Source organism: Myotis nattereri, assembly GCF_964212035.1.
Source record: "Myotis nattereri genome assembly, chromosome: 17".
NCBI classification, from domain to species: domain Eukaryota; kingdom Metazoa; phylum Chordata; class Mammalia; order Chiroptera; family Vespertilionidae; genus Myotis; species Myotis nattereri.
Genome location: NC_138092.1, coordinates 15304698 through 15320602, shown reverse-complemented (window position 1 = coordinate 15320602; position 15905 = coordinate 15304698). Strand labels below are relative to the sequence as shown.

The following is a 15905-nucleotide window of genomic DNA, read 5'->3' as shown; positions in this document are numbered from 1 at the left end:
TTAAATTTTTTTTCTACTTCATTGTTAATTTTTGGTATTTCACTTCCCTATGGGTATTTTTTCTTTGAAAAAAATATGGGATCGCATTCTTATGAAATAAATGCAATATCTTGTCTTATTTCTCTAATGATTTTAAAATGTATTTTTCTGTATTATCTGTTAACTCCTTTCATCCATTTGTTCATTAAAATATTATCTACATTATACTATTTACTGAGTAAACATTTGTTGCCTGTCTTCTCTACTAGAACATACGCTCTATAAGGACTGAGATTTTTGACTGACTGTTTTATCCCCTGTGTACCTACAGCACCCATAGCACTGCCTAGCACCGTGGTCGGCAAACTGCGGCTCGCGAGCCACACATGGCTCTTTGGCCTCTTGAGTGTGGCTCTTCCTAAGCCTTAGGAGTACCCTAATTAGGTTAATAACAATGTACCTACCTCTATAGTTTAAGTTTAAAAACTTTGGCTCTCAAAAGAAATTTCAGTCGTTGTACTGTTGATATTTGGCTCTGTTGACTAATGAGTTTGCCGACCACTGGCCTACCACATTGTAGGAACTCACTAAGAGTATAGTAAATGATGCCATGGATGTTGAGTTCTTCCTCATTTTCTGATTTGCCTGGTGATACTTGAATATCTATTCAGATTTAAGAATAAAACTCTAAAAGCCTAATTATATCTCTATGTAAATGGTAGGGCCTATCAAAGGATAAGATTCACTGTAGGTGATGGGGCAAACACCCAACTAAATGGGCTGGAGAACTCCCAAAATCAGTATCTGTAGCTCTTTCCTTTGAAAATGTCATTTCCTCAGAGAAAGATTATACAGACTCCTTCTTTGGAGAGTTAAGTGTGGCTACCAGAATACTCAAGGGAAACAGATGAGGGAGTTTGGGCCAGCGCTAACCATTATGTTAATTTCTCCGCTGCTATTGTTGCTGCAATGCTGCTGCTGTCAGCGGTGTGCCTGGTGTTTTCAAGACCAGAGTTATTCTGTGTCGCCCTCTCCACAAAGTACACCAGTGGTCTTTTGCTCAGATGACTGAGGGGCCACTGTTAGGTTGTGTGAGGTGGGAAAGGTAATATGAAAGGTGTAACTAGTCTGTCCCGTGTGGCTCAGCAGTTGAGCGTAGTAGACCTATGAACTAGGAGGTAGTGGTTCGATTCCTGATTCCCAGTCAGGGCATATGCCTGGGCTGCGGGCTAGATCCCCAGTGTGGGGTGTGCAGGAAGCAGCCGATCAATGATTCTCTTTCATCATTGTTGTTTCTATCTCTCCCCCCTCTTCCTCTTTGAAATATATATATATATATATATATATATATATATATATATATACACACACACATATATATACATACATATATATATACATATATATATATACATATATATACACACATATATATATTATATATATATATATGCATAACTATGTATTTCCAAACTACTTCTTACATTTCTGACCTACCTCACACTATCTACCTTCAGAGGAACACTTGCCTCTGATTTCCTCAGCTTTTCCACAGTTCTGCCCTGATTGGCTTGCTTCTTGTCAAGGCACTTAGATTTCAGCATCTCTGGTTCCCAGAGCCAGTTATCACTCACCCATCTGCTTTATATCACTGAGAATTTGGTTATCACCGTTCATGTGCTTTCATCACTTCTTCTTTTCCCTCGGTCCTTATAGGTGGAAGCTCATTGTAGTGGGCTATGGAGGAGTCAGAGATAAACATGCTTGTTTAATATTCCATAAATTTACTGGAATCCTTCCCTGGACTTTAAGTCCAAACTTATGAATATCCACATACGACCACAAAACTGTTGTTGGCTAAATAGCAAAGAGAAATAAACTGGTAGGGTAGGTAAATGTAATATAGAGTTAATTAAGGAATCATATGACTAGTTGGGCTATATCAAAATCAAGTAGTATAAGATATGTGGAGCTCATGTTTTATATCACTTATATCACACTTAAAAAGTTATGCTCCGTGGTTCAAAGTCAAGTATAGAAACTAAGAAAATCAGTTGCTGAGATATTTATAACAATTATAATAATAATTAAACAAACTCTACAGATACATTTCAAATATATATTTACAGAAATCCTCAACTATGCATTAGATTCATAACTATGTAACTTTCTCAAATATGTAATATATACTATATATTGTATTCTACAAAATATATACTAGTAAAAAGGAAAATTCTTTTCTGAACGAAAGAAAACATTTCAAACATAAAATTAAATCCCAGATAATTAGGCAATATAAGTCATATTTTGTTCAATATCACATTATATCAGAAAGGGAACCATGGCCCTTGCCGATTTGGCTCAAGGGATAGACCAAAGAGTCTCTGGGGTTTCCTTTAGGTCAAGGGCACGTACCTTGGTTGCAGGCTCCATCCTAGCCTGGGCCCTCGTTGGGGTGCATGTAGAAGGCAACCAATCAATCTGTTTCTATCACATCGATGTTTCTCTTGGTCTTTCCCTCCCTCTTCCACGCTAAAAAATCAATGGAAAAATATCCTAGAGTGAGGATTAAAAAACAAACAAATGAACAAAGAAACACACAAACCCGGAACCATGACTTAAATCATGGTTTCTTAATTCAACATCTTTCAAGTTACTTTTCTCCAAAATTATCCTTTTCATCAAACTGAAGTTATGTATACTCTGTTGACAACTACATTATTAGAATGTGCCTTAAAGCAAATGCTATCTTGGCAATAGACTGCTTTTTACATGGACTATATACAGCAGGTAGGACAGAAAGACGACTCATCAGATGGAAACCATAACCTGAAGATATCGTGAAGCAGATGAATCGATTAAAAATATTAAGTAATGCAATAAAAGGAAGAGAAATCTCTGACATTAAGAAAAATGTTCTCCTGTCATAAAATGACTATAGAATTTCATGTTTGGGCACTGAGTCAGAGAGAGACAAACACATCCATAAGGAGATTTATCCAAGCCAGGCCTACCCAAGAACAGAAGCAGACCGAAGCCGGAGGGAACTCCCAGCCGGGGGGAGCTGGCCAAGTTCAGGAAAAGAAAACAGATCTAGAGATTGTGACAAGTCCAAAGGGAGGGCTGCATGAAAAGTACTTGTGGAAAGCTTTGCAGAAACCACAGATTGATGGGAGACTCAAAAGAAGAAAAAAGTCTAAGTCAAAGGACTCTGCACTCTATCAACAAAGGACCATATAAGGAAGCTACTTTGATCCTGCTTTGTAGAACTAACCAGAGAAATGAATGGTGATGGGGTAATCAAGAAAATAATTTAGTTACTTAACTTTAATTTTGCAACTGTAATCTGAGAATATAGCCACAAACCCATTACCTTCAAGGATTTCTTTCATTTAGTGTAGTGAAGAAAACATTATTTTTCTTTTCATGTATTGGTTTTCCTGTTATTTGGCTTCTCTCTCTCTCCACTTCACCATGGGCATGTTCAGTTTGCTGCTAGTCACTTCCTGGAACCATGCAAACCACAGGGGGAAGAGCAGTATATTGGAACCACTTTTCCATTCAGTGCCCTAAACTCAGATTGAGTACACACTTCTTTGTTCTCCATTAGGCGTTGCCAGCAGACGGTTGTCCTATGTAACAGCCTTGCCACAGACACAGGGAATGAGTATAATTAAAAAGGAAAAATGATACCAGTCATTAGTGTTCCTAAAGTCCAGTTCATCATGGAGAAGTCCTTACTGGAGTTGTGTTTTTTTTCCCTTAATCCTATCATGCTGCCATTGTATTTGGACCAAATCTTTCAGATTTTGTCTCTTTTCTTTCCATCAGATCTTCTCTCTGCACTCCATCTACTCACATGGAAAAAAAAGTATCTCCTAATGATCATAGCTTTATTGGTTTTTGAAGGCAACTTTACTCCTCTAACTTTTCATGACTCTAGAGTCCCATTATGGCTTTGCTACCTTTTGCAAAAGTAAAAGACCCTTCATCTGCTTTTCCCAAAAAGGAGCAATGTTCTCCCTAAGATTGATTGATTGCATCTCTCTATAATGATTTGTTGAAACTTCCAGTAGCTTTATCCATTGTCCAAAATGTTAAAATTCATTTAAGTACTACATGCTCATAGAAAAAAACCCCTAAGTAATAAGTTGATAATGAAAATCAACATTTACAATTCACTACTCCTCAGTTTCACTTCCATGAAACAAATATTATAAATACACGATTTTATTTTAAAATCTTCTAATAATTACCTCATTAACTTTAAATATTAATAATTTATTAGTAATTTAACCCCTTATCAATTGATGACCAAATATTAAAGATGAGGCTTTTTATACCTTTTTTTTTTTAACTTTTTTGTTTTTACTATTTATTTTCTCTATTATTTGTCTTAAAAATAAATTTAGTGGAATCACATTTATAAATATTAAATTTAATATTTGTGCTTTTCCCCTGAAATCTGTTGTGCCTGCCCCTCCTTGCCCCCATCCATCCTCTTGGTGGCTCGGTGTTCATTACCTCTGGGATTTTCATGTCCCAAGAGAAAATAAAAAATTAAAAAAAATGGAGAAAACAACAACAACAAATACACCATTTATTGAAGATGCTATCTTTTCCTCATTGAGTACTTGGTACTTTTGTTGAAGATCATTTGGCCGTATCCGTGCAGGTGCACTACTGAGTTCTCTATTCTGTTCCATCGGCTGATGTGTCTATCTTTGTACAAGTACCATACTCCTTTGATCACTGAAATTTTATAGTATGTTTTGCAGTCAGAAAGTGTCAGGCCTCTGGCTTGGTTCTTCTTTCTCAAGACCTTTCGGATATTCAGAGTCTTTGTGGTTCCATATGAATTTTAGGAATTTTTTTCTGTTTGTGAAAGAAAATGTCATTGGGATTTGGGTAGGGATTGCATTGATCAGTAGACATTTGGACATTTTTAGTGATACTGAGTCTTCTAATACGTAAAGTGGACCCTTCCCCACTTATTTGTATTTACTTTAATTTCAACTCTGTGGGGTAGTTTTCAGTGTTCAAGTTTTTGTTTGTTTGTTTGTTTTTACGTCATTCATTGTTTATTCCTAAGGATTTTATTCTTTTTGATGCTATTGTGAAAGAAATTGTTTTTTTTTTTAATTTCATTTTTATATTGTATATTGTTAGTGTATAGAAACATAACTGCTCTTCTATGTTGATTAGTATTCAGCAAAATTTGTGGGATTTGTTTATTAATTCTAACTTTTTTATGGTGGAATCTTTAATTCATATCATCCATGCACAGAGATGATGATTTTACTTCTTGTTTTCCAATTGGATGCCTTTCATTTCTTTTTCTTGCTGACTTACTCTAGCTTGGGCATCTAACACTATATTGAGAAGAGGCAAGAGTTGGCTTCCTTGTCTTTTTGATATTAGAGAGAATGTTTTCGTTTTTCATAGAGTATGATGTTAGCTGTGGGCTTTTCATATATGGCCTTGATTATGTTAAGGTAATTTGCTTGTATTCCTACTTTTTGTTTTAGAGGTTTTATTTAATCATAAAAAGATTTTAAATTTTGTTAAATGCTTTTTATCTATTGAGATAATCATTTCGTTTTAATCCGTTGTTCTGTTAATGTGGTGTATCTCATTGGATTTTTAAATCTACAGAGCTATTGGCTAGTATTTTTTTCTTAGCATGTTTTTGCCTGACTTTAGTATCCGGCTAATGCTCTCCATTTAACTTGGAGATTATCTTTTAGATTCCCTCTGTTCCACAGTATTCAGCTCTTGGCTACTACACCTCACTCTTATACTCAGCTATGTTTCTGCCTCCTCAGAACTTATTATGGTTCAGGAAAGATTTCAAGCACAAATCATCCAAGGTCACAGGTGATAAAGCTAGTTTTAGAACCGTGGGCTTCTGACTTCCACATTAAAGCTGTACTATACCAGGTAGGTTATCACTCATCTATGCTTCAATTGAAGCCCCTAGAAAATTTATCATTAATTTATTCTATTAATAGTTATTTACTGTAATTACTATGAACAGTGTGATAGGCAGACTCTAAAAGGGCTCCATATGATTCTTGACTCATGTTATACATGTTCTTCTATCATTCCCTTCCTTTGAGTGTGGTCTGGACATACTGAATTAATTCTATTGAGTAGAATGTAATAAAAATTATGGGATTTCACTATTGAAATTAGGTTACAAAAAAACCCCCACACAAACAATCAGCAGCACTCTAGCTTCTGTCTTCTCTCTCTCTCTCTCTCTCTCTCTCTCTCTCTCTCTCTCCCCTCCCCCCCCTTCCCTTGCTCTGATGTATGTTGTGAGTTTCCCTTTGGAGAGGCCTATATTGCAGAGAATTAAGGAAGGCCTCCAGCCAACAGGCAGTGATGAATTGAAACCCTCAGTCCAACAGCCCAAGAGGGACTAAATCTTGTGCTGTTGGGGCTCAAACTACCTAACTGAGCTTGGAATCAGATCCTGGTCCCGGGAAGCCCGGAGATGAGTCCGCAGCCCCAGCTAACACCTTGACTGCAGTCTCTGAGGGACTGAGTCAGAGGCAACTGGTTAAGAGGCACCTGAATTTCTGACTCATAGAAACTGTGAGATGATAGATATTTGTTATTTTAAGCATCTTAGCTTTGTACCAATTTGTCATACAGCAATAGACACCCAATACCGCTAGTAAGAACATAGTTGTAAAGCAATTTTGAGAATATGCTGTAAGATTCTGAAACCAAGTACAGCAGAGATAAGTAACCTTGACAGCCTCTTCCCTCTCACTAAAAAAAAAAAAATAATAATTCTAAGAGAAATTATGTATAGATAAAATATAAAACTTATTAAGAATTAAAATTTTAAACAGAATATGTATTCTAAAAATCACCTACTAATTTATCCAAATTTGTTTTTGTAAGATTGGTAATACAATATATATGGTTTTGTATATGCTCTAGCAAATATAAACAAGCACAAACTAAATATAGAAAATACTTTTGGAAATAAAGTAACCTAAGTGTCCTTTGATGTAGCTCAAGATTGAATCATTGTAGCCTATAATTTTAAAATATTAAATTTAACACTGAGAAAAGTGATAAAAATTGCTCAGAAAGAAATTGAGCTATTTGTCATCCTTCAGAAAGAAGAGATTTGTAGTGCCTTAGTGCTGATGGGAAATGTTTGAGATAAGTATTTAAGTTCCCATCCAGAAGTCACTTGATAATCTATTTTTAGTTTGGAACTGAGAAAGCATTAAAAGAAATTATCTTATATAACAAATATTAAAATGTAACCTGATTTTGTTGCTTGCAGGATTTGGAGAACAAATAAACAACCAAACCCAACAGTATAAAGAAAAGTTTGTTCTCCAAAAATATATCAATTCAATTACATGATATCCTTAGCTTATCAAATGTTGCTTCCAAGATTTTATGATTGAAGGAAAGAATAATTGTGCACATTGCTGAATGTGACTTTCAAGCAGATGATCTGATTTATAAATGGCATTTATCCCCAGGTCAACATAGAGGGATAGAGTTAATCCTCGCCACAACCCAGTAGAACAAATGAACTCTTTCTCTCTCCCTCACTCACTCTCACTCTCGCTACTTGTGGATATATATATATATATATATATATATATATATATATATATATCCTGTGTAACTCCAAAATTGTGGAATAGGTCCGAAAATCCCTTATGGCATACTTTCTATGATACAAAGCATCAAATGATTAGAGAGCAGAGAACCTCAGCATTCCTCTCAGGCAAAACTTTTTCTTAAATATCTTACCTGCCACTCCCAGAAGGCTACATTGACCTTGATCCTAATGATCAAACTTCCAGGGTCAGAGTTGGATATTTGACCCAAATTAGCTTTTCTCTATGAAGAATTTTAATTAGTGACACTATACTTGTGGTTATGGTTATGAAACCATGCTGGACAAAGGGCTTGGGTCAGCCAAATGGCAGCCCAGATCGGCAAAGAGACTCACAGAAAAGACTGCTGAGCAGAAAACAGAATGGAGCAGAGAGAGAGGTCCATCTGCCAATGCCCACCCCGCTGGCGGGAATGTATAAGTGTATGGCCTTCCTGTGGGTTCCTAAGGATGATGCCCATTGTCACATAACAAAAAACCTGTAGCCATATAGATACATCCTCCCATTGTCACCCTTAGGCCTTCTCCTTACCTTAGCAAAATATTTCTATTCACTAGCATGCTTATCTGTGCTGGGCCAGCTCAGCCCTGGTGGGGTGACGGGGGGGGGGGGGGGGGGCGCGCAAAGGATGTAGAAAAGACAGACAAAGAGAATAAGCTGGGTCTAGGGTGGATCTCCTGTGCCTGGCTGAGGCCACAGAGAGGGACCCAGACAGCAAGCTGAGCCTTTATTTTATAGCCAGAGGTAAACAAGGTATCACCATAGTTACAATGTTCTTGTGAGTTTCACTTGTTTTGGCAGCACTTGCAGCATCTCCCTAGGCCTATTAGCTACCCAGATAAGATCTAGGGAGCATCATAAGGTCAAGCCTAATTATGCTAAGAGGACTGTGCCCTCTAAGCTGGGACTTGTTTGTGGCTTTGCCAACAGGCCAGTCTGAGGCTTAATCCTGTAGCCGCTCCCTACACTTATCATTTCCTCACTCTTCTTCCTTAGAATCTGGATTTCCAGAAGACCCTCAGGTATCCAAAGTACTGAGTAGTGAGGCCCTTTTTCTTCTTATTGATTTATTTATTTCTTTTCACTGTAACTGGTGAGGCTGGGAATAATTAGCCAGTTATTTATTAGTTTTTTGGGCAGTAGACAGTTATGATGTGTAACCTCGGTAAGGTTCAACTTCTCACTGCCCACAGCCTAGAAATGATTCCCAGTTGTGGGGACGAGTAAGACATTGAAAAGTAAGACACTGATGAAATATTTTTTTCAAGAAATCTAAGTTTATTCATATGTTAAAAAGATTCTGTAAGTGCACAAAAATAACACTACAGAAATTAAATCAATTTAAAAATTAAGAACCAAAAGAATTAAAATATCTAGATGAAGTAAATGAGAATTTACTAAGCATTTTTATAATACAACATAAAAACACCTATCCTTTGTTTGAGAATAGTGTATTTCTGTCTTTTTTTCATGTCGTTTAATAAATAGTAGGAAAGTTTCTAAGTCATGTCTTCATTTTAAGCACATCAAATAGATTCCAATATTTTTTAAGTTCCAGGATATTATAAAATTCTAATTTTAAAATCAAATTTTAGCAAAAAGAATAACAAAAATTTAGTGTTTTAACTAATATATGGCAGTTTTCAAAATAATTATTTATGTTGGACAGCTCACCTCACAATTTTGTTTGAAAATTTATAAATTGTCATTAATCATGTTCACTTTGAATCATTCTGACTTTCTTTGTTGTTTTATTTGAGAACTATTAGAGTATGTTTTTTATTTAAAACTTCCCTTTGTCAGCTGCATAGCAATGTGTAGTATGAACCTCTAAGAGCAACATACTTTGAATAACATCCCCAAAGCAAGTTACAAACACAAACTTAATTCTCCAATAAAAACTATAGGTCATCCCTGGCCAGTGTTGCTCAGTTGGTTGGAATGTTGTCCTGTACACCAAAAGGTTACGGTTTGATTCCTGGTCAGGGCATATACCCAGGTTGCAGGTTCGATCCCTGGTCAGGGCATGTGTGGGAGGCAGCCTATCTATGTTTTGCTCACTCTCTCTTCCTCTCTTTAAAATCAATTAAGAAACACACACACTATTGATCAGTGTGTAGGTTGAAAATGGATTGTATGGTTTGAACATGTTGCCTATGATCAATGCATAAGTTTTAGCCACCCTTATTTCATTCTGTCGGTGATCTCTCATCGACCTTTCAGCAACTTCTAAAAAACATCAAATAAGATCAGCCCACATATGTTTATTAATTTTCTTACACAGTAAGAGTTTCTTACATGTTAAGAATTTTGTCTTCATATGACATTTATTAATATCTCTCTGAATATTCGTGTCTCCTGGAACACAGGATAGGAAATGCTGACCTAGAGTAAACCTCAAACGGATAGCACAGTGTAATGGAAAAGAAGTAGGATTTGGAGTAAAACAAACCTTCGCACGAAGACACACATTCTCTCATTTGATTTAAGAACAAACAAACAAACATAAAAAGTCATCAGTGCCTAGATTTACACGGTGGGACAAGATAGTTGCTTAATAAACGTAAGTTCATTTCCTCCTCTCTCCACCCCACCACTTCCTCTTTGGGGGCTGCTTCTAGTAGGACTTTTGGTCACAAGTGAAGGGAAGTATCACCAAACTCACTTCGGCAAAAAGGGAACGTGTTGCTTACATAAAATAACAAGATTGGACTCAGGGCCGAGAAAACGTAATTAGAAGCTGGTTTCTCTCCATGTCTTTGCCTTCTGTCATGTTGGCTTTAGCATCAAGCGTTACATGGGAGCAAGAGGTGGCCTACAGCCTCAGCCCCAATATCCTCTCTGGTTTCAGGCCCAAGGGAAAAGAATGGACATCTCTTTAATGGAAATTGCCAAAGAAGTTTGACTTTAGTTTTGATTGGATCACATGCTCAAGTCTTTTGTTTTAATGTTTTTATTTACTTCAGAGAGAAGGGAGAGGGAGAGAGATAGGAACATCAATGATGAGAGAGAATCATTGATCGCTGCCTCTGGCACGCCCCACGCTGGGGATTGAGCCAGCACCCCAGGCTGGTGCCCTGCCTAACTGGGAATTGAACTGCAACCTCCTGGTTCATAGGTCAATGCCCAACCACTGAGCCATGGTGGCTGGGCTAGTCTAGAACATTTAATGTGGCTAAGGGAGTGTATGCTAGCGGTGGGTTCAAAGTCCTGAGTTCCATCTTAGAAATGCCCTGTGTGTGTGTGTGTGTGTGTGTGTGTGTGTGTGAGATATGTGATGAGCTAATTCCTCAAATGGAATTTAGGTTATAGTTTTAGAAAAGAAAGTGAATAGATACTGAGGAGTACAATCAGCAGAGATCCACTATAAACCCCTTCTTATCAATCTAGAGTTGTGCATGCAAGTAGAAATCTTACCTACCCGTTAAAAACGATGATGCCCCTAAAATCTTCTGTCTTGCTGCCCCAGAATCTTCCAGCGATCTCACCCTGTCAATTAGCTATTTAAAAATCTCTTGCCCTTTCTATTATAGTTTCCACCCTTAGATTCAGTTTACACTTGCTTTCATGATACCTCCCCCGCCCCACAACCCTCTCCTTCACCAAATCTTCACTCCAATCTAGAATTGTACCTTTTTAAAAAATATATATTTTTATTGATTTTTTTACAGAGAGGAAGGGAGAGCAATAGAGAGTTAGAAATATCGATGAGAGAGAAACATTGACCAGCTGCCTCCTGCACACCTCCCACTGGGGATGTGCCAGCCACCAAGGTACATGCCCTTGACCAGAATCGAACCTGGGACCCTTGAGTCCGCAGGCCGATACTCTATCCACTGAGCCAAACCAGTTTTGGCATGTACCTAAAGAATTTTTGTGAGTTTATTTGAGCTAAACTGTGCCTTCTTCCTGAGCGTACAAAGCACCCATAACATAGTAGCATAGATCACACTGTCCGATATTAACTCTCTGGTTAGGTGTATTTCTCTCCCATACTGTATTGATTCACTCCGGGTCCTCATTTTCTAGCAAGAAAACTGCCATAGAAGAATAACTTAAAAGAGATTTGTTAAAGAAATGAATGAATTAAATCATGGGTGAATGAACATGTAGGTATCACAGAGGAGACCTCCAAAATGTGACCCTCTTGGATTATGTTGTAGAAAAATAACTTCAGTTACAGTGTTAGGTAAGTAGCGTTAGTTAACCCGGAGCATATAACCAACTGAAATTTGTAGTCATTTCTTTTAGAGTATAAATATCTATGCTGGCCTTAAAGAGTTTTCTCTCTGTCTACCTCTTTGTTCGTCTGTCTGTCTCTATCACTAAGACACTAAGACACACACACACACACACACACCAATGCTCCCACACATATGTAAAACTAAAATTCTCTAACAGCGTGGTTAATTTAAAAAATACATAATACAGCTCTTTTTTTATGTTTTTAAAAATTATAACCCCAAATGGTGAGATCCTCTAAGAAGGCAGTGGCCACATTTTTACTACAGCAAAATCTCTAGATGCAGCAATTTTTTTCTGACAATTTATTTGACTACAAAGTATTCGCCTGGCTTCAGAGAGAGAGAAAAAAAATCACCCAGAGTTTTCAACAGAAGGAACTTCTAAAGGTAGATGAAGCCAACGCATTTCAAGGAGTAAAAAAAGTAGATTAGCCAACAGTGAAATCTCTCCATCCCAGGGAGATTTCTACTCCCTTGAATTTTGCTGACGTGGGGTTTTCATCAATTACTCCCATGAAAGTTTCAAAGTGCTGTGGCCATAAGGTTCTCTCTCTTAAAGGCAAAAATTATTTTTCACGTTTAATTTTAAAACCTGTTTTAAAAAAATACACAGGCCAGGCACAAGCGCAATTTCGTCGTTGAAACATTGCAAAATGGCATATAAGTATATAGAATTTTCAAAACACTGTTTCGTCTGTCGCTTTCCTTCCACAGTGGCAATTGCTCCTCATTGTTTGTATCTTTCGAGACATTTAAGACCTTCTCATATATTACTCTTCATCACGCCTCCCAGCTCCCTTTCTGTGAGCTCCCTGTCTTCCAGGCTTGGTCATCTGCCTTCGCCTTGGAATCCAACCCTTCCTACAAGCCTCTCCTCACAGCCTGCGGCGGGAGACACAAGCTCATCATCTAGATGCGAGCTCCCGACTCTGAACAGGAAGTGAGTCAAACAAGGAATTAAGGAATTTTCAGGGTCAGAATCCTCACAGTAGCGGCAGCAGAGGTGATGACAGCAGTGGCAGCTGTGGTAACATGCTGGCCAAGCTATTCCTGCACAAGTATGTTGCAGTGTTTCCTGCTTCCTGACTCCCATCTGAGCTTCCTTGTTTCCTGGTGTTTCCAAGTCTTTGTCCTGTTCCCATTGATTGTATGAGCTACTAGCCTTTCCACAGCATGGAGACACGATTTCTGTAAATTCCATTGTGCCTCTTTCTAAAATTGGAGGCCAACTTTCTTTTGGTTGTTTTCTTAATACATATTTCTCCATCTTTTTAACATAATTGTTCAGTATTTCTAGACGTGTCCTTTACACTATAAGTATTCAGAGTTAGATGCTATTGGATTTCTAAAAATCAAATCTGAGGGTATAATTCTTATAGAAATAATTTTTATATAAATTCTTTTAATCCTTATCGCTAATTCTCTTGTTTTTAAAATACCCAAGTGGTTTCTTATTTTTAAAGGTCAACGCATCAACAGGACAAAGAGAGATTCCTAAAAGTAAAATTTCTGGGTCAACAAAATGGCCATTTGAATTTTTGAGCTACTTCTAAATTTTCTTTCCATGAAAAGATGTTTCACGAAAGCTTCCCTCCTACTGTGCCTGAGAGCACCTATTGCCCGACACTCTGACTCTCCTGTGTGATGCTATCTAATTTGACTCTTCCTTACCAGGAATGGTTTTGAGGATCTCTTCATGTTTATTCCGTGACAGCCTCTTCATATTCTTCTGAAGGGCTCATATCCTTTTTAACTCTTGTACTTCCTTTCACTCAATGGATGAGCAATAAATAATCATTACTGATGATCATGATATTACTTAATCTTATCCTATATAATAAAAGCCTAATATGCTAAGTGTCTGGTTGACCGGTTGGCCATTCAACCAATCAAAGTGTAATATGCAAATGATATGCGAAGGCTGCTCAGCCACTCACTATGACATGCACTGACCACCAGGGGACAGACGCTCTGACTGGTAGGTTAGCTTGCTGCTGGGGTCCAGCCGATCAGGACTGGGTGAGACAGGCCAGACACCTCCTGGAGCACTCCTGCTGCCCCTCCCCAGCTGGCCAACCTCCACCTCTCTCCCTGGCCCCAATCATGCACCAGTGGGGTCCCTTGGCCTGGCCTGTGCCCTCTCACAATCTGGGATCCCTCAGGAAATTTTGGAGACCCAGTTTCGACCTGCCTGATCCCGCAGGCCAGGCCGAGGGACTCCACTGGTGCGCAAATTCGTGCACCGGGCCTCTAGTACTGTATATACTCAGTGAGAGGTAAGAGGTGCCATTGCTATTTTATCAGGATAATTTTATACCCTAGAAATAGAAGTTGGGTCATTTGATAATTATGTCCAAGGTCACACAACTATGAAGTTCAGAAATCAAACCCAGGAGTGTGGTGTTAAGTGTTGAGGCTCTGAAAACATTATCCTGTTAAAGATGCTTAACCCTGAAGCTCACCCCAAACTAATATTTAAAGAAACAGTCAAGATGCAACTTTAAAAATACACAGACATTCTGAGTTAGGGCTAAATGCTAACAACGGAACGTTCATTCTCCTCTCTCTTCAACAGAGAATTGTCTTATCTTAGAAGTTGGAACCTGTGGACCTGAGACTTCCTTCTAGCTGCAGCAGAACATGGAAAAGTAAGGAAGTCTGATCATTGCTCCTCAGTGTTATTCAATAAAACGCTTAGATTAATTAGCAATTACAAGAAACCCACAAGATACAAGGTCTATTGCTTGTCTCCGTGTTTTCCAGCAATGATTCCCTACCCCACTGTATGCACTTCGAGGCGCTGAAGGCTGTTTCGGTCAGTAAGAGAACTTTGTCTGGATGAGGTACTGAACTATCTAAATAAGCCAATCTGAGATGATTGGTGCTGGCAGCTAAGAAAAGCCACTTTGTTCACCATCTCCTTCTCCAAAATATCACTCATTCATTTCTTCAATAAATATAGGAGGGGGCAAATGTAGGATTATAGTTGTGAGTAGGCAAAACAGTTTATTCTTGTATTATTGTTTATAAATTATTGTATTATTTTCCGTATGAACAACTATAAACCTACTTTTGCCCCACCCTGTATTAGTTGAGGCCAGAACTTAAAGTGGAGGTATAAAGAGAACATACCAGGTGGCAGGTTACAGTAGTTTAAAAGGACGAATAAAAGGGGTCCTTTGTTGCTTCAAACAGCATCTGTTGTCATAATTAGCAAACTGTTAGCTTGAGAGATTAAAATTTAAATAGAATATGATCTTTCCTCTGATGACCCCTGTCCCCATCACTGGAAGGTACTCTTCCAGTCTGACCACTGCCAGGCAGTAGTTCAACCAATTGTCTCAACCTTTTCAACTGAATAATCCCTTCTCTACAAGGCATCTACAATATGCCGTGTATGTGTAGAAAGAAAATTCATGCTTAGCCTGTAAAAACCTAGCAGATGGTACAGTAATTTGTATATACATATGTGCATACAGGATATGTTCTTGGAGAATGAATCAGATGCATGTTATACTTATTTAAATGTTTCATCATATTTAATTTTAATTCATTTATTCATAGTTTTAACCTCAGTAAGAACATTCATTATTTAAATTAATAGACAGGTAAACGGCATCAACAAACCTGCAGCATTTAATGTTGAAGATAACTGACATGCATGAACTCATTGTATTAAAATATTGGTTTTTCTATTGTTTTGCACAGATGGTGCTAGTAATTAATATTATGCTTTTTTTTTTTCATCAGGGGATTCCCTGCTAACAAAATTCACTTAGTGAAAAAAATTCACATAGTCTACAATAAATTGTAACATTATGTCATTTGAATCGCTGATTTATTAATGGTGATGTACTATCTCAGATGCAAATCTTATAATGTTCCTAATGGTCAGTATGTTATCGAATTCAATGAATTTTAAAAATTGGCCAATGTGATCTACTTCGGGGAAAATTATTAACAATGGGTTCTATGCCATCTGGTCTGAAAACAATAGCACAGGCATTTCAAGATACACGAGTAC

General features: G+C 37.7%; 1 long non-coding RNA gene across 1 annotated transcript in view; it reads left to right on the top strand.

Annotated features, from left to right (window-relative positions):
• The window catches only part of LOC308533303, a 56625-nt gene extending 40720 nt beyond the window's left edge, over positions 1-15905 (top strand). Inside the window, exons 5-6 of the long non-coding RNA XR_013997050.1 lie at positions 14457-14529; positions 14645-15905. This is a non-coding gene — a long non-coding RNA (uncharacterized lncRNA). The remainder of the gene's footprint in view (positions 1-14456; positions 14530-14644) is intronic.